Source organism: Aquarana catesbeiana, linkage group LG05 (genome assembly GCF_042186555.1).
Source record: "Aquarana catesbeiana isolate 2022-GZ linkage group LG05, ASM4218655v1, whole genome shotgun sequence".
Lineage (NCBI taxonomy): Eukaryota > Metazoa > Chordata > Amphibia > Anura > Ranidae > Aquarana > Aquarana catesbeiana.
The window spans coordinates 24,186,734-24,210,411 of NC_133328.1; the positions used below are offsets into that span (position 1 = coordinate 24,186,734).

The 23,678-nt window shown below is 42.1% G+C and overlaps 1 protein-coding gene and 1 non-coding gene across 2 annotated transcripts in view; both read left to right on the forward strand.

Moving 5' to 3' along the window:
* Window positions 1-23,678, forward strand: part of DGKB (diacylglycerol kinase beta) — an 804,956-nt gene that overhangs the window by 644,746 nt on the left and 136,532 nt on the right. The window lies entirely within an intron of this gene.
* LOC141146456 (U2 spliceosomal RNA) lies at window positions 17,526-17,716 on the forward strand. Its single transcript, XR_012244895.1, has one exon. It is a non-coding gene; the product is annotated as a U2 spliceosomal RNA (small nuclear RNA).

The following is a 23,678-nucleotide window of genomic DNA, read 5'->3' on the forward strand; positions in this document are numbered from 1 at the left end:
ATATATATATATATATATATATATATATATTTAATGCTTGGGGGTTCTGAGCAATTTCCTAGCAATAAAATAATGATTTTTACATGTAGGAGAGAAATGCCAGAATTGGCTTGGGTGGCTAAAGTTTTTTTTTTTATATTTGGGTATAGCGGTAAGAACTCCCTATAAGGTTTTTATTGCTATCTGTATCCCCATTTAGGAGATTCATTCTCTCTAACTGTCTTAATCACCAGTGTGACTAAAAAAATGAAAATGATCAGCAAATCCAAAAATTTGAGTTGCCACCAGAGCAGAAATAAAGGGTAGGTGTTCTGCCTTCAGCAGGGAACTTCATTATGTGTGTTCTCCCTGCAATATTAAACTTGACCACTAGATGGAGTCCGGAATAATGCATGTTAAATGCTTTGGTGGGATTTGGTGCTATTTTTTATGAATGGCACCCCAACAGACCTGCCAATGGATGTGCTTCGCAGTGCAAGGCATGTCAAGGCACTAGTGCGCTGTAAACAAATAGTGCATGCAATGCATATCCAGGTGCGTTGGCGTGCCTTTGAGTATGTCATATGTAAACAAAGCAGATCGCCGTTCTGGCAGGGGGGATGGGATGAAGTTGGTGTCCCTGCAAAGCAGAGAATAAATTCCATCTCTTCCCCTAGTAAAAGCACCTCACACACAGTACAGTAAAACACTGGCCAGGCACACAGGTAACCCTTTAATTGCCCCAGATGTTAACCCCTTCCCAGCCAGTGTCATTTGTACAGTGACAGTGTATATTTTTAGCACTGATCACGGTATTAGTGTCACTGGTCCCCAAAAAGCGTCAGGTGTCCAATTTGTCCGCCGCAATATCGCAGTCCCGCTATAAGTCCCTGATCGCTGCCATTACTAGTAAAAAAATAAAAATAAATAAAAATATCCCATATAGAAAGGACAGAAATACTCAACTGTAAGCACCACATCCTATGATAAAGTACTAAATGGGGGATAAGGGCTGAATTGCCCAGGAGGATGGGGAAAAAGGACTTTTAAGGTGCTGTTTACATCAAAGATCTAATCCAAAAATTCTGTACAATCATATTAAAAAATGAAAATTTTTATTGAGTTAGGTTAAAATGATTAGTGTCTCTCATAGAAAATGGGACATGCTTTTAAGAACAATATGACATTAATGAATATCACCCAAAATTGTTCACATTGGACAATGCAACATAAGGCAACTACTTAAAGGTGCCATGACAATCTGCCGCTCGACATGTTTCGCTCTAATACGAGCTTCTTCAGGAGTTTAAAGGCTGTGATTGTATTGGACTCTATAATGATGGGAAAATAGACAATAAATCAATACAAATGTACAAACACATTGAAAATACATCCAATGGATGAGTAAATTAGCTTATCAGAAAACAAATTGATACAGAGCATATAAATGCATACATGTAAATGAAAGTTTGGAGAACAGACCGTTCCACCAACTGTATATGAAAAATCATAATTTGTATATCTTACCAGGCTGTAATGCATCAATGCGACATAAATGTTTCAATTGAGTGGCGACATGAGTGTCTCAATAGAGAGGCAAATTAGTGCTAATTTTGAACCGGGAGATTCTATTATACATGTAGGGACATCGCTGCCATAATATGACCACAGGGGAACACAAAGTTATATACTGGTCCTTTAAAAGAAACAACAAGATAGAATTAGTAAGGGAGGTGGGGGGGGGGGAGGGGGGGAGGGGGGGGGGGGGGGGGGGGGGGGGGGGAATGGGGGGGATTATCTGAGAGTGAAGAAATCAGACTCAAAACATCCCTATTTCGTTTTAAGGTGTATTTATAGGGTAGAGCCAATTAGGAGTATTTACCTGAAGCATAAAAGTATCACGGTATATATGTTGAATAAATGTGGCTAAATATAGTAGTTTCGTCAAACCAGTCAATGGTGACTACAGAAACGATAACCGATCGCGATATTTTCTGCAGTGGAGAAAAAATATAGTATAAAGGACCATGACAGTTCCACAAGTGCGGCTCACTGCCAACTGACAGAAATGCTGTAGAGGGAGAACTTACTTTGTGGGCAGTAGTCCGGCATGCCGATTAAGGAGAACCTCACGCTGCCTCCATTGGATGGCGCCGGTAGCAGAGCTGTGGGCGGTAAATGACCGCCTTTATGTACCCCCACCACGGCGGCGTCTGATTTCGCCGCCGTGATGCGGACGCTTATTGAGGCTGGCCGCGTCATGCCCTGGGGGAGGAGGAACGCGGCGGCGTCATTCTGACGTCCGTAGCGTGCCAGGAGCGTAGTGCGCATGTCTCTGGATTCATTGAGCCCGTGAGATATCCGGGTGCCGACAGCGCCATGTTGGAAATGGGAAAAGAAAAGGTATAAAGTATTAAAACTAGACTTAAAGCATTCCGCCTAATCTAGCAACCAATAAGTAAAAATACTGGCTCAAATGTATCTCTTTGTACGTGTTTAAACACCCCATTTAATGCAACAACCAGGATCAAAAAGGGGGGGGCCACCACTCTGGGGACGATTGGCTCTACATCTCCAATAGTGGGTGCCCCAGGCGTCCGTGTGGTCTAAATTGACAGAGATCAACCCAACATAAGAGCATTCCCGGAATATTGTTGCCAATCATAAAGAGAAACAAACAAAGTTTTTGTTAAAAAAAAAAAAAAAACCTTAATTGATGTTTACAGCAACAGCCTGGCAGAGTATAGCACAAAGTAAAACAGTGAAGGTTCAATGATATCAAATATAACATACACAAATATATATGGTCATAATCTAGTTATTATTAAATATTTTAACATAGCTTATACAGATATGTGACGCCAGATCAGTACAGTATTGATAATACAGAATATAGTTAATGTTTTAACATGAATTATGTATATATGTGACGTCACATTAGTACAGCATTGAAAATTTTTTAATATGTGTGATTAGTGACCTTTTAAAGGCAAGGAAAAAGAAAGAGCAATGAAAAACAACATCAGAAAAATTCCATCAAAACAAATTTTTTTAAGCATTTTTCTAAAGGGGTATCCTTTAGTATTAAATCCACTATCGTGTTATGTTTGGGAAACCAAAAATCTTCTGAAAAACAAAGAATAAAAAAAAAAAAAAAAAAAAAAAAAAAAAAAAAAAAAAAAAAAAAAAGGAGGAAAAGGGGGCACGCTGGATACACGAGTTGTCAGCTCTCCAGCATCCAGGCATGAACGATGCGTTCAGTTTTAAGCCATTCCTTTGAAAATTGGCGCATCTCCAGTTTAGATATAACTCTGTTTTCCCCTGCCCTTTTCCTCCTTTTTTTTTTTTTTTTTTTTTATTCTTTGTTTTTCAGAAGATTTTTGGTTTCCCAAACATAACACGATAGTGGATTTAATACTAAAGGATACCCCTTTAGAAAAATGCTTAAAAAAATTTGTTTTGATGGAATTTTTCTGATGTTGTTTTTCATTGCTCTTTCTTTTTCCTTGCCTTTAAAAGGTCACTAATCACACATATTAAAAAATTTTCAATGCTGTACTAATGTGACGTCACATATATACATAATTCATGTTAAAACATTAACTATATTCTGTATTATCAATACTGTACTGATCTGGCGTCACATATCTGTATAAGCTATGTTAAAATATTTAATAATAACTAGATTATGACCATATATATTTGTGTATGTTATATTTGATATCATTGAACCTTCACTGTTTTACTTTGTGCTATACTCTGCCAGGCTGTTGCTGTAAACATCAATTAAGGTTTTTTTTTTTTTTTTTAACAAAAACTTTGTTTGTTTCTCTTTATGATTGGCAACAATATTCCGGGAATGCTCTTATGTTGGGTTGATCTCTGTCAATTTAGACCACACGGACGCCTGGGGCACCCACTATTGGAGATGTAGAGCCAATCGTCCCCAGAGTGGTGGCCCCCCCCTTTTTGATCCTGGTTGTTGCATTAAATGGGGTGTTTAAACACGTACAAAGAGATACATTTGAGCCAGTATTTTTACTTATTGGTTGCTAGATTAGGCGGAATGCTTTAAGTCTAGTTTTAATACTTTATACCTTTTCTTTTCCCATTTCCAACATGGCGCTGTCGGCACCCGGATATCTCACGGGCTCAATGAATCCAGAGACATGCGCACTACGCTCCTGGCACGCTACGGACGTCAGAATGACGCCGCCGCGTTCCTCCTCCCCCAGGGCATGACGCGGCCAGCCTCAATAAGCGTCCGCATCACGGCGGCGAAATCAGACGCCGCCGTGGTGGGGGTACATAAAGGCGGTCATTTACCGCCCACAGCTCTGCTACCGGCGCCATCCAATGGAGGCAGCGTGAGGTTCTCCTTAATCGGCATGCCGGACTACTGCCCACAAAGTAAGTTCTCCCTCTACAGCATTTCTGTCAGTTGGCAGTGAGCCGCACTTGTGGAACTGTCATGGTCCTTTATACTATATTTTTTCTCCACTGCAGAAAATATCGCGATCGGTTATCGTTTCTGTAGTCACCATTGACTGGTTTGACGAAACTACTATATTTAGCCACATTTATTCAACATATATACCGTGATACTTTTATGCTTCAGGTAAATACTCCTAATTGGCTCTACCCTATAAATACACCTTAAAACGAAATAGGGATGTTTTGAGTCTGATTTCTTCACTCTCAGATAATCCCCCCCATTCCCCCCCCCCCCCCCCCCCCCCCCCCCTCCCCCCCCTCCCCCCCCCCCCCCCCTCCCTTACTAATTCTATCTTGTTGTTTCTTTTAAAGGACCAGTATATAACTTTGTGTTCCCCTGTGGTCATATTATGGCAGCGATGTCCCTACATGTATAATAGAATCTCCCGGTTCAAAATTAGCACTAATTTGCCTCTCTATTGAGACACTCATGTCGCCACTCAATTGAAACATTTATGTCGCATTGATGCATTACAGCCTGGTAAGATATACAAATTATGATTTTTCATATACAGTTGGTGGAACGGTCTGTTCTCCAAACTTTCATTTACATGTATGCATTTATATGCTCTGTATCAATTTGTTTTCTGATAAGCTAATTTACTCATCCATTGGATGTATTTTCAATGTGTTTGTACATTTGTATTGATTTATTGTCTATTTTCCCATCATTATAGAGTCCAATACAATCACAGCCTTTAAACTCCTGAAGAAGCTCGTATTAGAGCGAAACATGTCGAGCGGCAGATTGTCATGGCACCTTTAAGTAGTTGCCTTATGTTGCATTGTCCAATGTGAACAATTTTGGGTGATATTCATTAATGTCATATTGTTCTTAAAAGCATGTCCCATTTTCTATGAGAGACACTAATCATTTTAACCTAACTCAATAAAAATTTCATTTTTTAATATGATTGTACAGAATTTTTGGATTAGATCTTTGATGTAACCTCCTGGGCAATTCAGCCCTTATCCCCCATTTAGTAAAAATATCCCATAGTTTGTAGAAGCTATAACTTTTGCAGAAACCAATTAATATACACTTATTGAGATTTTTTTAACAAAAATATGTAGCAGAATGGTTTTTATTGGCTGTTTTTTTTATAGAAGAAAGGAAAAAAATATTGGTTTTTTTTTTTTTCAAAACAATCAGTCCTTTTTTTTTGTTTATAGAGCAAAAAAATAAATAAATGCAGAGGTGATCAAATACCACCAAAATAAAGCGTTGCATGAGCGCGCAACTGTCAGTTAAAGTAACGCAGTGCCACATCGCAAAAAAATGGCCTGGTCATGAAGGGGGGTAAATATTCCGGAGGTCAAGTGGTTAAACACACGTGTTCCATAATCAGGAACTCTGCTCTGAAAAATGCCATGCAGCCATCACTGTAGTACATGTAGACAACAAGATAATGCAACAAAAGATGAAAAAAAAAAAGTAATCCAGTATTTTAATTAAAAAAAAAAAAAACAAGATAATGCAACAAAAGATGAAAAAAAAAAGTAATCTAGTATTTAATTAAAAAAAACAAACAAGATAATGCAACAAAAGATGAAAAAAAAAGTCACCCGGTATTTTATTAAAAAAAAAAAACAAAAAAAAAACCAAGATAATGCAATAAAAGATAAAAAAAAAAGTAATCTAGTATTTCATTAAAAAAAAAACAAGATAATGCAACAAAAGATGAAAAAGAAAAAGTAATCCGGTATTTTATTAAAAAAAAAAAAAAAAAAAAAAAACAAGATAATGCAACAAAAGATGGAAATAAAAAGTAATCCAGTATTTCATTAAAAAAAAACAAAAAAAACAAGATAATGCAACAAAAGATGAAAAAAAAGTAATCCGGTATTTTATTAAAACATTAAAAAAAACAAGATAATGCAACAAAAGATGAAAAAAAAAAAGTAATCCAGTATTTTATATATAAAAAAACAAAAAAAAAAAAACAAAACAAGATAATGCAACAAAAGATAGTAAGAGACAAAAATAACATTTCCCAATGCAACAAAAGATGAAAAAAAAAAGTAATCCAGTATTTCATTAAAAAAAAAACAAACAAGATAATGCAACAAAAGATGACAAAAAAAGTAATCCAGTATTTATTAAAAAAAAGGCTATTGTTTATGATACACATATACTAAATAAAACTAATTAATTTAAGGTTTACATTGACTTTAAATGGATGCACAAATTACAACCACCAACCAAATCAATTCAAGTCTTGCATTCTGTAGAGAACCCCTTTAATATTTGAAATTTCCAGACATCTCCCCATCAGCTCATCTATGGTTTAACTTTTCTCTTCCCCACCACCATATCACCATATCAGTAAAAAAAAAAAAAAAAAAAAAAAAAAAGAAGGTAATAATGAAACATAATCAAGACAACATCAAACCCAATTACCTTGTCACAACATTTTGCATCCAAATTAACCTCTTTGCAAAATTTTAGTGCAACAACTTCATGGAAATTATAATTTATCCAGTAAGGACTGCGATTTATTTTTATTTTTTTTTTCCTACACGTTTCTCTCTTATTGTTTTCTGCCAATAAAATTTTATAGCTATTTAGAAAAGCTAATTTACCTACAGGAAACTAAATATCAATAGGTACATAACGAAGAAGGAATTTTCAGAAGTAGATCCGCAGACAGTCCAATCTTCCACTTTCAACTTTCTTTTTAATTCCTAAAGACGATCAGACGTGAGCCTAATTTTACGATGTATAACGCGCTAGGTTTAACTCTTTATAAGCGTTATTTTTAGCTCTTAGCAAATCAGTAGCCATGGTGACTAATGCGGAACTTTTTCTGTAATTGATTTAAACTTTTAATGACTGGTAAAACTTTACTTTTATATATTTTTAGAACTAGGTGGAGATAGTCCAATGTCTAGGAAATGTCTCAGTTTTGGGCTGATTAATAGAACCACAGCGAAACTTCAGTCCGGGATCGTCTGAAACGCAGCGTGTTTTATGGAAATAAAACCAAAAGTGGTTTTGATAAATGTTTCCTTTTTTTAAAGAAAAAAATAAAGTGCAATTGAAGTCTCACAACTTTTTTTTTGTCTCTAATGCCGCGTACACACGGTCGGACTTTCCGGCATACTTGGTCCGGCGGACCAGAGTGTGCCGGACAATCCGCCCGTGTGTGGGCGGCGGCGGACTTTTCCGGCGGACTTCTTCCCAAAAGCCCGCCGGACCTAGATTTCAAACATGTTTGAAATCTTTCCGTCGGACTCAGTTTCGGGCGGAAAGTCCGCTCGTTGTGTGTGCTGGTCCGACGGAAAAGCCCGCTCGTGTGTAGGCTGGTCCGACAGACCAAATGCGACACGAGGGGATGGTTATTGCATCTCGCGCTCGCTGCAATAGGAAAAACAAATCTTCCTATTGCGGCGAGCGTGGGGCATACCAGGCCCTTAGGTCTGGTATGGATTATAAAGGGGAACCCCGCTACGCCGAAAAAACGGCGTGGGGTCCCCCTAAAATCCATACCAGACCCCGATCCGAGCACGCAGCCTGGCCGGTCAGGAAAGGGGGTGGGGACGAGCGAGCGCCCCCCCCCCCTCCTGAACCGTACCAGGCCGCATGCCCTCAACATGGGGGGTGGGTGCTTTGGGGGAGGGGGGGCGCCCTGCGCCCCCCCCCCCAAAGCACCTTGTCCCCATGTTGATGAGGACAAGGGCCTCTTCCCGACAAACCCTGGCCGTTGGTTGTCGGGGGTCTGCGGGCGGGGGCTTATCGGAATCTGGGAGCCCCCCTTTAATAAGGGGGGCCCCCAGATCCCGGCCCCCCACCCTATGTAAATGAGTATGGGGTACATGGTACCCCTACCCATTTACCTAGGAAAAAAGTGTAAGTAATAAAACACACTACACAGGTTTTTAAAATATTTTATTAAACAGCTCCGGGGGGGGGATCTTCCTCCGGCTTCGGGGGTCTTCTTCCGGCTTCGGGGGTCCCTCCGCTTCATCTTCTCCCGGCGTCCGGTTGGTTCTTCTCCGCTCTCCGGCCTCTTTTCCCGGTGTCGCAGGTCTTCGGCCGGCCCCTCCGCTCTCTTCATGTAGCTCTATTGCGAGCGGAGGTCCGGACTTCTGGGCTTCTTGGCTTCTTGGCTTCTTGGCTTGGCTTGGCTTCTCTTCTCTTCCCCCAGATGTTGACACGACGCTCTCTCCGGCTGGACTGGTTTCTGAGGGCTGCGTTGTGACTTATATAGGCGGAGACCCCGCCCCCATATGATGTCACAGTCCCTGGGCATGCTGGGACTGTGACGTTTTAGGGGGCGTGGTCGACCACGCCCCCCGACCACGCCCCCTAAAACGTCACAGTCCCAGCATGCCCAGGGACTGTGACATCATATGGGGGCGGGGTCTCCGCCTATATAAGTCACAACGCAGCCCTCAGAAACCAGTCCAGCCGGAGAGAGCGTCGTGTCAACATCTGGGGGAAGAGAAGAGAAGCCAAGCCAAGCCAAGAAGCCAAGAAGCCAAGAAGTCCGGACCTCCGCTCGCAATAGAGCTACATGAAGAGAGCGGAGGGGCCGGCCGAAGACCTGCGACACCGGGAGAAGAGGCCGGAGAGCGGAGAAGAACCAACCGGACGCCGGGAGAAGATGAAGCGGAGGGACCCCCGAAGCCGGAAGAAGACCCCCGAAGCCGGAGGAAGATCCCCCCCCCGGAGCTGTTTAATAAAATATTTTAAAAACCTGTGTAGTGTGTTTTATTACTTACACTTTTTTCCTAGGTAAATGGGTAGGGGTACCATGTACCCCATACTCATTTACATAGGGTGGGGGGCCGGGATCTGGGGGCCCCCTTATTAAAGGGGGCTCCCAGATTCCGATAAGCCCCCGCCCGCAGACCCCGACAACCAACGGCCAGGGTTGTCGGGAAGAGGCCCTTGTCCTCATCAACATGGGGACCAAGGTGCTTTGGGGGGGGGGGCGCAGGGCGCCCCCCTCCCCCAAAGCACCCACCCCCCATGTTGAGGGCATGCGGCCTGGTACGGTTCAGGAGGGGGGGGGGGGGCGCTCGCTCGTCCCCACCCCCTTTCCTGACCGGCCAGGCTGCGTGCTCGGATCGGGGTCTGGTATGGATTTTAGGGGGACCCCACGCCGTTTTTTCGGCGTAGCGGGGTTCCCCTTTATAATCCATACCAGACCTAAGGGCCTGGTATGCCCCGCGACGGGGCTCGCAAGGTGTCAATCTAGCCGATAAAAGCGGCAAGATTGACATCCTTTTCTAGTCCCGTCGCACCTGAGTCACGTTCAAAATGAACGGACTTGTCCGTGTGTGGGCAAGTCCGTTCATTCTGAAAGTCCGCCGGAACTCCGGCGAAAGTCCGTCGGAAAGACGGGCGGACTTAGCCCGCCGGAAAATCCCGGCGTGTGTGGGCAAGTCCGTTCGTTTTAAAGTCCGGCGCACCTGGCGGACAAAGTCCGTCGGAAAGTGTGCCGGACCAAGTAGGATAGAAAGTCCGCTCGTGTGTACGCGGCATTATAGTTTATGATTTGTGGTTTATATAATTTTTTTTTTTTATCTTTTTTTTTCCCGTAAGAATTGCATTAAAATGCTTTTTTTTTTTTCTCCCAGTGAAAATGCTACTTTCTACCCATACCCTTTAGGCCTATTGTACACGGGATGCTGAGGCAACCTCTTCTGAGCTGAAACCAGCGTTTAAAAACACCCAGTTAGCCGCGTTTAGCCGCGCTTGCGTCTAGGAGCGTTTATTTAAAGTGGTTGTAAACTCTCCCCCACAACTTTGTCCCATGTAAATCAGCATAAAAAACCCTAATGAACATTGCTTGTAGATATCTCGATACTTGCTTAGTATTGTTGTAATCCTTTTTGTTCTTTAGAATGACATCACTGAGCATGCCCAGATCTCCCCTGATTTACAGCACACTCTGTGTGCTTATCTCTCTATTATCAGGACTTCCTATGGCACAACACTGAAAAAATCCCACGAGACTGCATAATCACTCAAAGCTTCCTACTACATCCCATGTGACCATGTCTTGGGCATTGGACAGCATTACTGCAGTCTTATCAGCTGAAGCTGATAAGACTGACATAGGCAAACACTAGATAATCGGCACAATTAATTACTATGAAATAAAACAAGTCGGCTATGAGCAGGGAAGCAGGGTTGCCATAGAAACATTGGATTGAGAAGGAGGCTTGGTTAACAGTACAGGAAGTGCTCAATGTAAGGGCGGAAAAACATTCTACTGTGGACTCAGAAAACAATACTTAAGATGGCGCTGCCTTACCCCTGGAAACAAGTTTTTTAAAGTGTAAGTAATATGCGATTTGGGCTGGATTACAGTGATTATAGTTTGATAATCACTTATTATAATGGACTAAATGAAAAGAAGCATCAGAGTGGGAGAGTTTACTTGCTCTTTAACCACTTCAATACCGGGGCACTTATACACCTTCTTGCCCAGACCAATTTTTTAGCTTTCAGCGCTGTCGCACTTTGATTGACAATTGAGCGGTCATGCAACACTGTACCCAAATAAAATTTTTATCATTTTGTTCCCACAAATAGAGATTTCTTTTGGTGGTATTTGATCACCTCTCGGATTTTTATTTTCTGCTAAACAAATAAAAAAAAGACCGAAAGTTTAAAAAAAAAAAAAATGTTTTTTTTATGTTTCTGTTACAAAACTTTGTAAATAAGTAAGTTTTCTCCTTCCCTGATGGGCACTGATGGGGCTGCACTGACGGGCACTGATAAGGCGGCGCTGATGGGCACTAATATGCGGCACTGATGGGGCACTGATAGGTGACACTGATATGCAGCACTGATGGGTACACATAGGTGGCACTGATGGGCACTGAAAGGCGGCATGGATGGGCACTAGTAGGTGGCACTGATATACTGTAATGTATGTTACTGGTGGATGCCAATCAGTGCCAAATAATAATGCCTGTCAATCAGTGATGCCCATTGTGGCCACTGATTGGCATCCATTGTGGGTACTGATTGGCATCCCTGGTGGTCTAGGGTGGCATACCTGGTGGTCCAGTGTGGTGGCATCCCTGGTGGTCCAGTGTGGGCATCCTCGGGGGGGCTACACTGATAAATCAATCAGCACAGATCCCCCTGTCAGATCGTCTTATCGGCTCTCCTCTACTCGCGTCTAATAGATGTAAGTGAGGAAAAGCAGATCAACAGCTCTTCCTGTTTACATCAATTGATTGAACACGGCTGATCACGTGGTAAAGAGTCTCAGTCAGAGACTCTTTACCCAGATCGGAGTTGTGGTGTGTCAATCTGTCAGGGCTGTGTGTCAACGATTGCCGCGATGTACGCCCCTGGCATTGGCTTGATATCCTGGCGACATCATATGACGTCCGGTCAGGATATCACAACCACTCTGCCGACGTCATATTGCTATATGGTGGGCGGAAAGTGGTTAAGATAACATCATAAGACCCTCCCAAAGCACAAAAAACTGTATTATATTAAAACAGCCATTGTGTGAGACCAGAGTGAGTAGCAGCAGCTGAAAGAGCAGCAGTGTACTTATATCTACCTCAATTTCGGTGCTTTTACTATGGATGCCATAATGAGCATATGTGAAGAAATTAAAAAAGCCAGATATTAAATTTCATGCAACTGTGTTTGATCAAGTCGGGGGTAAAGCTCAATGGTGGGGTCATCTGGTTCAAATCTAACAACATATGGGTCAAATTCCAATTCTACTTTGGCCAACAGCAATGCTAGTGGTGTATTGGATTGGATCATGCTCATTAGGGGTATATAAATGGTCTATGAGGCATTGCAAGCAATTACAAGTTTTTAAAATATTTTTTAGTGGTTTATTCATCATTTGCTATCATTTTTAAGTTTTGTAATGTAAAAAAAAAAAATAGGGCACCTTTAAAAAACGCTTCTAAACTAAAACATTTAGCGTCTGAAACGTCGGAAACTTCGGTGTCTGAACTAATTTTTTTGCCTTCAAAGAAAAGCCTCTAAACGCAACTGCCTAAAAAGGACATTAAACGAACCTGTGTACATGTACACATAAGATAACATTGGATGAGTTGAGGGGCAGCTGAAAAAAGCAGCCAACTGCCTCTGAATGTCCGTTTATCAGCAGCTGTGTACATGAGGCCTTAGGCTCATCCAATTCATCCAATGTTATCTTATGTGTACATGTACACAGGTTCGTTTAATGTCATTTTTGGGCAGTTGTGTTTTTATAGGCTTTTCTTTGAAGGCAAAAAAATGAGTTCAGACGCCGAAGTTTCCGATGTTTCAGACGCCAAACGCGTCTAAATGTGGTAACTCGCGTAACTCGGTAACCGCATTTCGTTGCAGGCGTTTTTCATTTTAGGCTATTTAAAAAAACTATTTAAAAAAAAAAATATATATATATATATATATATATATATATATATATATATATATATATATATATATGTATATATATATATATATATATATGTATATATATATATATATATATATGTATATATATATATATGTATATATATATATATATATATATATATATATATATATATATATATATGTGTGTATATATATATATATATATATATATTTTTTTTTTTTTTTTCAAATGCTTCTAAACGCAAACGCGGCTAAACGCGGCATTTAAACGCGGCAAAACAGACGTTTTAAATGTGGGTTACTATCTGTCAAGTTAAATCATTCAGGAGAGGTTGTAAAAATGTCCTGTGTACATTAAGCCTTGGCAGAGCTGAGTAACAGCCACACCTCTTGTTATGCAGAGAAGGAGAGGGGCGTGTCTCACCAGCTCTGTTGCATTACAGTGTAATGCCCCGTACACACAGTCGGACATTCCGACAACAAAATCCTAGGATTTTTTCCGACGGATGTTGGCTCAAACTTGTCTTGCATACACATGGTCAAACAAAGTTGTCGGAAAATCCGATCATTCTAAACGCGGTGGCGTAAAAACACGTACGTCGGGACTATAAACGGGGCAGTAGCCAATAGCTTTCATCTCTTTATTTATTCTGAGCATGCGTGGCACTTTGTCCGTCGGATTTGTGTACACACGATCGGAAATACCGACAACGGATTTTGTTGTCGGAAAATTTTATAGCAAGCTCTCAAACTTTGTGTGTCGGAAAATCCGATGGAAAATGTGTGATGGAGCCCACACACGGTCGGAATTTCCGACAACAAGGTCCTATCACACATTTTCCGTCGGAAAATCTGACCGTGTGTACGGGGCATTAGACTGCACTCTCAGTCAAAAATAAAATAAAAAATATAAGCTGCACTCCAAATTTGGTCACAAGAATAGGGGACTTCCACAGTGGTGAACCGCTTTAAGGAAGGTTGGTTTCGGGTGGAGTCATTAATGTATGAAGTCTTCTTTTTTTTTTTTTTTTTTTACAAATTAAGCACAGAAAGAAGAGCTAAGCTTTGAAGTGAAGCTTATATATTTTTTTTGATTGAGAATGGAGATGGGCTGTGGTAGCCAGCACCCCGGTTGTCTGTGTGGGATGAAAGCAGCAAGTCTGGAGTGGAGTCATAGGTTTGGGTATGTTCTTATTAGACTGCAACAAAGAAAATACAAGTGAGAGGAAAGGGGGCTTTAAAGATGACTGATAGGTATCAAATCAAATCAAATCCACATTTTTTATTGTACAACTATTAAAAATCACAAGTTCATAAAAAAGGGAAATAAATACTGTATTTATCGGCGTATAAGACGTGCCGGCGTATAACACGCACCCCAAGTTTAGGAGGGAAGTTTAAGGAAAAAAAACTTGCATTTAAATGCCCATCAATGCAGCCTTATCAGTGTTCATCTGTAGCCTTGTCCATCATTGCAGAATGATCAGTGTCCATTTGCAGCTTGCCCAGTGCCATTTTCAGCCTTGTCCATTGTCATAAGCAGCCTTGCCCTTAGTCATATGCAGCCTTGCCCAGTGCAGCCTTGCTCAGTGCAGCCTTGCCCAGTGCAGCCTTGCCCAGTGCAGCCTTGCCCAGCGCAGCCTTGCTCAGTGCAGCTTTGCCCAGTGCAGCCTTGCCCAATGCAGTCTTGCCCAATACAGCCTTGCCCAGTGCAGCCTTGCCCAGTGCAGTCTTGCCCATTGCAGCCTTGCCCAGTGCAGCCTTGCCCAGTGCAGCCTTGCGCCGTTCGCGCCATTTAAATCTGCCGCCGATAGACAGAGCCTGTGTACTCAGCTTGTCACGCCGCCCCGCCTCCCTGCTGAGGATGAGAAGCGAGCTCTTCCGAAAAAGACCGAGCCGAGTATACTGTGTACTCGGCTCGACTCCGCTCGCAGTCCCGCCCAGTCCTGCCATTGGACAGAGTGTTATGTCCATCAAAGGAGCTGGGCGGGACTGCGAGCGGAGCCGAGCCGAGTACACAGTATACTCGGCTCGGTCTTTTTCGGAAGCGCTCGCTTCTCATCCTCAGCAGGGAGGCGGGACGGCGTGACTGCGAGTGGAGCCGAGCACCAGGCTCGGTCTTTTTCGGCGGCGCTCGTTTTTTTCCGTCGGTGCTCGGTTTTTTCGCGGCACTCGCGGCTTTTTTGGCACACAGAGAGTGGGGATCGGCGTATAACACGCACCCACGATTTTCCCCTGATTTTAAGGGGAAAAAAGTGCGTGTTATACGCCGATAAATACGATAATCAATATAAAAAATGATTTCGCACAACACTTTGTCCAGATATGTCTACGCATTCCTGAGTTAATCTGCTTCCTCAGGACTAAAGCCAGCAACATATGTATATTGTGTGCTTTTCTTAAAAAGGAACTGCAGTCTGCTCACATAATTTGTAATAAAAACATCTTTGCCATTCTGAAGCTTCCCTCCACCCACTTTGCATATTATTTTATATATACTGTGATTCTGTACTTGCCAAATATGCTGCAGAAATCTCCCTCGACTGAGTCAGGCTGCATCCATTTTAACTGTGGGCAGCTGAAGCTGCTGCATGTTCACTTCCTGGATTTACACAGACACACAGAGGCACACCTCCAACTCTGCAGCCCTGCAGCTCTCATTGGCCCTCTTATGACTCATTGCCCACTTATGACCCCTCCTTTCCTGGCAAACTCTCATGAGAGTGAGAGAGGGCTGTGTGTGATGTCATAAGCCTAGGCTAATGACCAGACAAGAAACAGGAAGTGGGCTGTATAAGGTATTTACTGGCAGAAAAAAAAAAAGTTTTACTATCCAAAGTTAAAACAACAAGGGCAGAAGATTTAATAGATAGAAAGTTGAAAAAATGACTGAAGGTCCGCTTTAATCTACAATCAAAAAACTATTTTCTAATTACAAAGACACATAACAGTAAATGCACCAAGTATTCTGTATGGCATACATCAGCCTCATTTTCAGCATAATTTTTTTTTTTTTTGTCCAAAAGGGAGGTAAAAACAATGAAAAGAAAAAAAAAAAAAAAAGAGAAAAGATAGATCTACTTCAGTACAACGATCCTGCCCATAGATGGATCAAATTCGTCCATTTCCTGCTGAATCGGCCAAATTTTGGTCCATCTCTAAGCTTTAACTGGCATGACAACTTCATTAGCATTTCAGTGAAATCCAATTCCTTCAGAATCAGCCCCGCACAAAAAAAAGTGAATCTGAAAATCAGCTGAGCATTTTGTTAATGAACTCATTTCGTTTAGGTAAATTTTGTTTTCGGAGTTTGTTTAGTTTAGTTTTGTTTATTTGTTTTCTAATTCGATTGGAATTTTCCTTATCCAGCCAAACTGAATTCAATTAAACCGAATTCGGAAAATTTTAATCAGCATTCAAATTCAGTTTTTTTTTCTGTTTAGCATGCAGCTGCCAAATTTTTCACGTCTAATGCCCCGTACACACGGTCGGATTTTCCGATGGAAAATGTGTGATAGGACCTTGTTGTCGGACATTCCGACCGTGTGTGGGCTCCATCACACATTTTCCATCGGATTTTCCGACACACAAAGTTTGAGAGCTTGCTATAAAATTTTCCGACAACAAAATCCGTTGTCGGAAATTCCGATCGTGTGTACACAAATCCGACGGACAAAGTGCCACGCATGCTCATAATAAATAAAGAGATGAAAGCTATTGGCCACTGCCCCATTTATAGTCCCGACGTACGTGTTTTACGTCACCGCGTTCAGAACGATCGGATTTTCCGACAACTTTGTGTGACCGTGTGTATGCAAGACAAGTTTGAGCCAACATCCGTCGGAAAAAATCCATGGATTTTGTTGTCGGAATGTCCGATCAATGTCCGACCGTGTGTACGGGGCATAAGAATTGCAATATGTTTACATTTCATATTTAATACAATCATATTCCCACTCTACCAAATGTGTGCATTTTTTAACAATATGCTGCAACATTAAAGGAAATATCAGAACCCAGAAAATATATAAATCGAAGGTAGTGCTGCGCTATGGACCTAAATACTGTGCGTAATAAAGTGCAAAGGTGCTTAATAAAAGATATTGTTGAAAGAGGTGATGTTCAAATGTCAAAATATATCCAATCCTAGGCAGTATAAAAACGTATTGCATGCCCTGCGATTTCTTCGGATAAAACAAAAAAAGTGTATCAATAAGACAATAATAAACCTTTGCACTTCATTATGAACAGTATTTAGGTTCATAGCGCAGCACTACCTTCACTTTATACATTTCATATTCATTTCCAAAATTCGAATCAAATTTGAATTTCGTTATTTCGGACTAATTTTGCTTCGTTATTTCAGAGGATTTGTTTACGTTCGTTTACGTTACTATTGTGATTCGGAGTTTGGATACACCTGAGTTTCCAAATAATCGCACATGTCTACTGTGATGACATCCTATGAGATGCTATTACTGGTCAGGTATTCAGGCAGCCACATGCCTGAATAAAAGACACTAAGCTCCTGCAGCAGATGTTAACCTCTTGAACAAGGCTGAATCTGCTACGCGATCATTGTGTCTTTTATGGAGAACAAATAAATCTGAAGATTTAAAAGAGCATGTATGGAGTTGCGCATCATCTTCTATAAGCAAGCACCAGCCCTGACATTTCAAACCCCAAATTATTGATCGCTTCTCTGCCTTTTGGCTAAGATCACGTGTAGTACCTGTTCTCATTATTTTTCAGGGACAGAACGTCAGTTCCCTTTCCCAGTTGGGGATGTCATGGTTCCTGATGTAATAAGGTGGGTATGGTGGGAGGGATCCTTTTCCTTTCAGGTTGAATCTGGCCTGCCTCTGGTTTTGGGCAAGACTTTCTCTAAGCACTAAGCCTTTCTAGTAGGAATGGGGCTGCACTTGTTTGGCCTTGTTTGGCCGGGGGGGGGGGGGGGGATTTGGGCTAAAAAAAAAAACCCCAAGGTGCTCATGCCCCCATAGTGGCAGTCCAGGGGTGCCAGAGAAACACACTTTGGGGCAACTCACAGGAGTTGATTTACTAAAACTGGAGAGTACAAAATATGGTGCGGTTATGTAGAAACCAATCACCTTCCAGTTTTTTTGTCAAAGCTTAATTGAACAAGCTGAAGCTACAAGCTGATTGACCACCATGCACAACTGCACCAGATTTTGCACTTTCCGGTTTCTGTAAATCAACTCCACAGTATTTTTAGTATTGCACCATCCTGGGCTGGACCTTTTGGCCCAGGACCGGAGGAATTTTTATACCAGCCAGAAGGCCTGGCAATGTCTTGAACTTTGGCACTCTAAAGTACTTATTTATTTTTGCACATGCATGTTGCTTTTTACTCACTCATGATTAGTAGGATGTAGGGTCCTTGGACTTGCCCTAAAAGACTTGTTGGGGAGGGCAAGTGGCCCATTGGTCAGGTTAATCCTCTCCCATGTGGTTTCTTTTTGTAGAAGACCCACCTAGTACTTGGATGGACCTTGCCTCAGCAGGTGCCCTGTAGGAAGGGGTCCTCCTAGTTTTGGCTGGGGGGGGGCACGAGTCCCTTGTCCCTTTCAGAAGTCTTGTACCCCAGGGTTTCAGGGCTAGTGTTTCTAGTATGCCACCATGGTCACAGCACTTTTGCATGCTTTTTTCTACACTTGTCTCCTGGACTGGACCTTTTTTATACTAGCCAGAAGGTCTGGCAATGTCTTGCACTTTGGCACTCTAAAGTATTTATTTATTTTTGCACTTGCATGTTGCTCTTTACTCACTCATGATAAGTAGAGTGTAGGGTCCTTGGACTTGCCCTAAAAGTCTTGGTGGGGAGAGTAGGTGGCCGATTGGTCAGGTTCTTCCTCTCCCATGGGGTCTCCTTTGGAGAAGCCCTACCTAGTACTCACTCATGATAAGTAGGGTGTAGGGTCCTTGGACTTGCCCTAAAAGTCTTGGTGGGGAGAGTAAGTGGCCGATTGGTCAGGTTCTTCCTCTCCCATGCGGTCACCTTTGGAGAAGCCCTACCTAGTACTTGGGTGGACCTTGCCTCGGCAAGTGCCCTGTAGAATGGGGTCCTCCTAGTTCCAGCCAGGGGGGGCACGATTCCCTTTCTGGAGTTTTTTACCCCGGGGGTTCAGGACTATTGTCCTTTCTCTTTGGAGGAGGACCATGTGTGAGGACCACTTTTTGGTGTGCTCACTTTTTTTGGACCTGGTGTTGGTTTTGTCCAAAACTTGGGATATGAAATTACTAATGTCCCAGCTTCCAGCAGCTGAATCGAACCACAAGGGAGCAAAGTAAAGGTAACCATGTGCTGCTGGTAAGTCTGATTTAAAGTGAACCTGTCAAATAGGCAAAGCACTGGTTGACTTTCAACTGTTTATAGTAGGTGTTTCCAAAAAAGTTTAATTTAAAATTCTACGACCCACCAAGAGCTATTGCACTAAGTTAAAGGCTGACTCATTATCATTTTATCGTTCATTATCGTTCATTAATAAGCATTAATAAAAAGAGAAAGCCTTGCTAAAAACATCGCCTAAAATAAAAAAGGACCTCAATAAGGTAGTACGTGAAATTACGATGTGTCAATTGTTAATTATTCCTATATGCCAGCGATTATTATTAATCCATAAAAGCCGTGTAGCATTTATCTTCCCCTGTTGCCTCTGTCTTGCTCTACTTCCTTTAAAATGATGAAATGATCAATAATCGTGGCTGCAGCTGGTCCTTGTGTTGGCAGACTGCCAACCGGCTTCTTCAGAGAACAACAAAAGAGGGGAAAAAAAAGCTTGCACCAATTTCCCAGCGATGATACATGGTGTGCGGCTTTGTTAACTGAACTTTTTCTGTCTAACTAGTACAATATGAAGATATGGTGAGAGCTAGCGGAATAAGAAAAAAGCCACTTTATGTCACGTACAATACGGGCTCGTCTCACGCAACTTTTAAATGTTCCACCCTTTGAATCAAACATATACTCAAAAACTTAAAGTGGTATTTAAACCAACAAACAAACAATGTAATATATTGCAGCTTACCAATACCTAAAGTGGTAATAAACTCCGTACTACCACTTCTACCTATAATAAGGCTCACCTGTAGGTACTGTGAATATCACCTAAACTTGCACGGTTTAGGAGATATTCAGAGTGAATGCAGCCGATGACATCATCGGCGCATGCGTTTTGAAGGTCCGGCTTACATTGCCGGACCTTCAGAGCCCATGCAGGAAACTACGTCATTGCGGCTCCGGCCAGTCACATAGCCGGAGCTCACGAACCCGGAAGACAGACAGGGGGAACATGCCAGCCCTCTCAGTGGTGACTTTACAGCGCTGGAGGGCTTCATTCCAAGGTGAGTATTTCATAATGTGTGCTGCGTACTAGCACATTATGACATTGGCTTGCAGTTTTTTTTATCTTTTTTTATTTTAACATCGATGGTTTACAACCACTTTAACCACCTGCCGACCAGCCGTCGTCAATATACTGCGGCAGGTCGGCTGGTTCCCGCAAATCGCCGTAGCTGTACGTCAGGCCCTTTAAAAAGTTATAGCAGGCGTATGCGCTCGACCGCTGCACGGCGGGGGAGCTGAGGCACGTGACCGGCGGACATCGTGGCCATCGTTGGCCATCTGCGCTCGCTCCACAGAAAGGCAGAACAGGGATCTGTCAATGTAAACAAGCAGATCCCCGTTCTGTCAGGTCAGTAGAGAGAGATCTGCTGTTCCTAGTAATAAGGAACAGCGATCTCTCTCCTCCTCCAGTCTGTCCCCTCCCCCCACAGTTAGAAACACCTGCCTAGGGAACACATTTTATCCCTTGATCGCCCCCTAGTGTTAACCCCTTCCCTGCCAGTGACATTTACAATCACAGTGACAGTAATCAGTGCATTTTTATAGCTCTGAGCGCTGTATAAATGTCACTGGTCCCAGAAAAGTGTCAAAAGTGTCCGATCTGTCACGCTAAAAATCGCTGATCCCCGCCATTACTAGTAAAATAAAAATAAATAACAAACATGCCATAAATCTATTCCCATCATTCGTAGACGATATAACTTTTGCTCAAACCAATCCTATATACGCTTATTGCGATTTTTTTTTTTTTTTTTTTTTTTTACCAAAAATATGTAGATGATGAAGACATTTTTTATTTTTTTAGGGGATATTTATTATAGCAAAAAGTAAAAAAAAAATATTTTTTTTTCCAAAATTGTTGCTCTTTTTTTGTTTATAGCGCAAAAAATAAAAACCGCAGAGGTGATAAAATACCAAAAAAAAAAAGCTCTATTTGTGGGGAAAAAAAGGACGTACATTTTGTTTGCGTACAGCGTTGCACAACCGCACAATTGTCAGTTAAAGTGATGCAGTGCCGTATCGCAAAAAATGGCCTGGTCATTAAGGCCCCTTTCACACTGGGGCGGGGGCGGCGTTGGCGGCAAAGCGCCGCTATTGTTAGCAGCACTTTACCGTCAGTCTTCGGCCGCTAGCGGGGCGGTTTTACCCCCCTGAAGCGGCCGAGAAAGGGAAAGGGTTAAAAACCACCGCAAAGCTCCTCTGTATACACCACTCCTTCACCGCTCCGAAGATGCTGCTAGCTGGACTTTTTTTCCCGTCCTGCCAGCGCACCGCTCCAGTGTGAAATCCCTCGGGGGCTTTCACACTGGAGAGACAGCAGCGGCTGTTTTGGGTCGGTTTGCAGGCGCTATTTTTAGCGCAATAGCGCCTGCAAACCGCCCCAGTGTGAAAGGGGCCTAAGGGGGAAAATCTTCTAGTCCTTAAGTGGTTAAATGTGGTGGCTGCATTTGTTTTCTTTTTTTAAGATTTTTGTTCCCTTTATTTCACCTGGGCATCCTGCCAGTAACACACTTTAGGGTTGAATTACTAGATTAGATTAGATTAGATTATTACTCCAGAGCTTAGTAAATGAGCAGACGCTCTGCTGACTTCCATCATCCAATCACGTGCCAGCAAAAATGCTGTTTTTTTTTTTAATTTCCCTTGCATGTGATTGGGTGTTCTTTGCAAAGTGAAGCTTTATTTCATTTACTAAGCTCTGGAGCAACTGCACTTGCAGAGTGCACAGTCTATTTGCCTTTAGTAAATCAACATCAATGGAGGAGCAATAGAGACAACACTGGACAGCAGCATTGTCATTTTGGGGGGAGGGGAGTGTTAGATTAGAAAATTTAGATGGACTATTCTGGCCAATTCTGACACTTCTCACATACATGTCAAACTCAGCGTTTTTTTTTTCTAGAAAACGACTTTGAACCGCCAAACATTGTATATTTTCAGAAAACAGACCCTGTAAAATAAAATGTTGTTGCAATTTTTTATGTTGCGCGATATTTGCACAGTCAGTTTTAAAATGCAATTTTTCAGGAAAAAAAACAAAACACTTTAATGAATTTTAGCGCACACGAACACAATATCATACCTGATTTTTGAAAACCACTTGGTTAAATTTGATCAGCAGCTCTGCAGTAGTCAGCCTTGTGGAGCAGAGACAGCCTGTTTCTGCTCCATAAGGCTGGCTACTGCGGAGCTGCTGATTGAATTTAACCCTCTCAAAATGTAACTACTCTTCAAGAAACACAGCCCTGAAGAAGGGGGTGGGGGCAATTATCCCGAAACGCGTTGGCTCTACTTGTTTACGTTTATCTCCAATAAATTATTATAAAATTCATCACGTGAGACCTTTCTCTTTTTGGACATGGGGCGCGCCTCTCCAATCACCCAAAGTGTTCACTGCGGTAACGCCTCCATTGTCGTTATCAGAAAGGTAGCAGCCCTAGACCCCAACAGAGTCTATCACTTAGCACCTACAACTGGTATACAACCCATTGGAAGCAATTCCCTCTACACCTGCCACAAAGTAATTTGCCGCCAGACAGCAGCGAGCGGCACCAGTCCAGCGCTGTCTTCCACCCAAACTTGATAACTATCTCTCTGTCACACCATTCTTTCGTCCTATCAGTATGTCCTTTGTTAACCACTTAAGGACTGCAGGGATTTACCCCCTTAATGACCAGGCCATTTTTTGCGATATGGCACTGCGTCGCTTTAACTGACAATTGCGCGGTCGTGCAACGTTGTACCCAAACAAAATTGATGTCCTTTTTTTCCCCCACAAATAGAGCTTTCTTTTGGTGGTATTTGATCACCTCTTCGGTTTTTATTTTTTGCACTATAAACAAAAAAAGAGTGACAATTTTGAAAAAAAAAACAATATTCTTTACTTTTAGCTATAATACATATCCCACAAAACGAAATAAAAAAAACTAATTTTACATAGTTACATAGTAGGTGAGATAGAAAAAAGACACAAGTCCATCAAGTCCAACCTATGTGTGTGATTATGTGTCAGTATTACATTACATATCCCTGTATATTGCGGTCATTCAGGTGCTTATCTAATAGTTTCTTGAAGCTATCGATGCTCCCCGCTGAGACCACCGCCTGTGGAAGGGAATTCCACATCCTTGCCGCTCTTACAGTAAAGAACCCTCTACGTAGTTTATGGTTAAACCTCTTTTCTTCTAATTTTAATGAGTGGCCACGAGTCTTGTTAAACTCTCTTCTGCGAAAAAGTTTTATTTCTATTGTGGGGTCACCAGTATGGTATTTGTATATTGAAATCATATCCCCTCTCAAGCGTCTCTTCTCCAGAGAGAATAAGTTCAGAGCTCGCAACCTTTCCTCGTAGCTAAGATCCTCCGGACCCTTTATTAGCTTTGTTGTCCTTCTTTGTACTCGCTCCATTTCCAGTACATCCTTCCTGAGGACTGGTGCCCAGAACTGGACGGCATACTCCAGGTGCGGCCGGACCAGAGT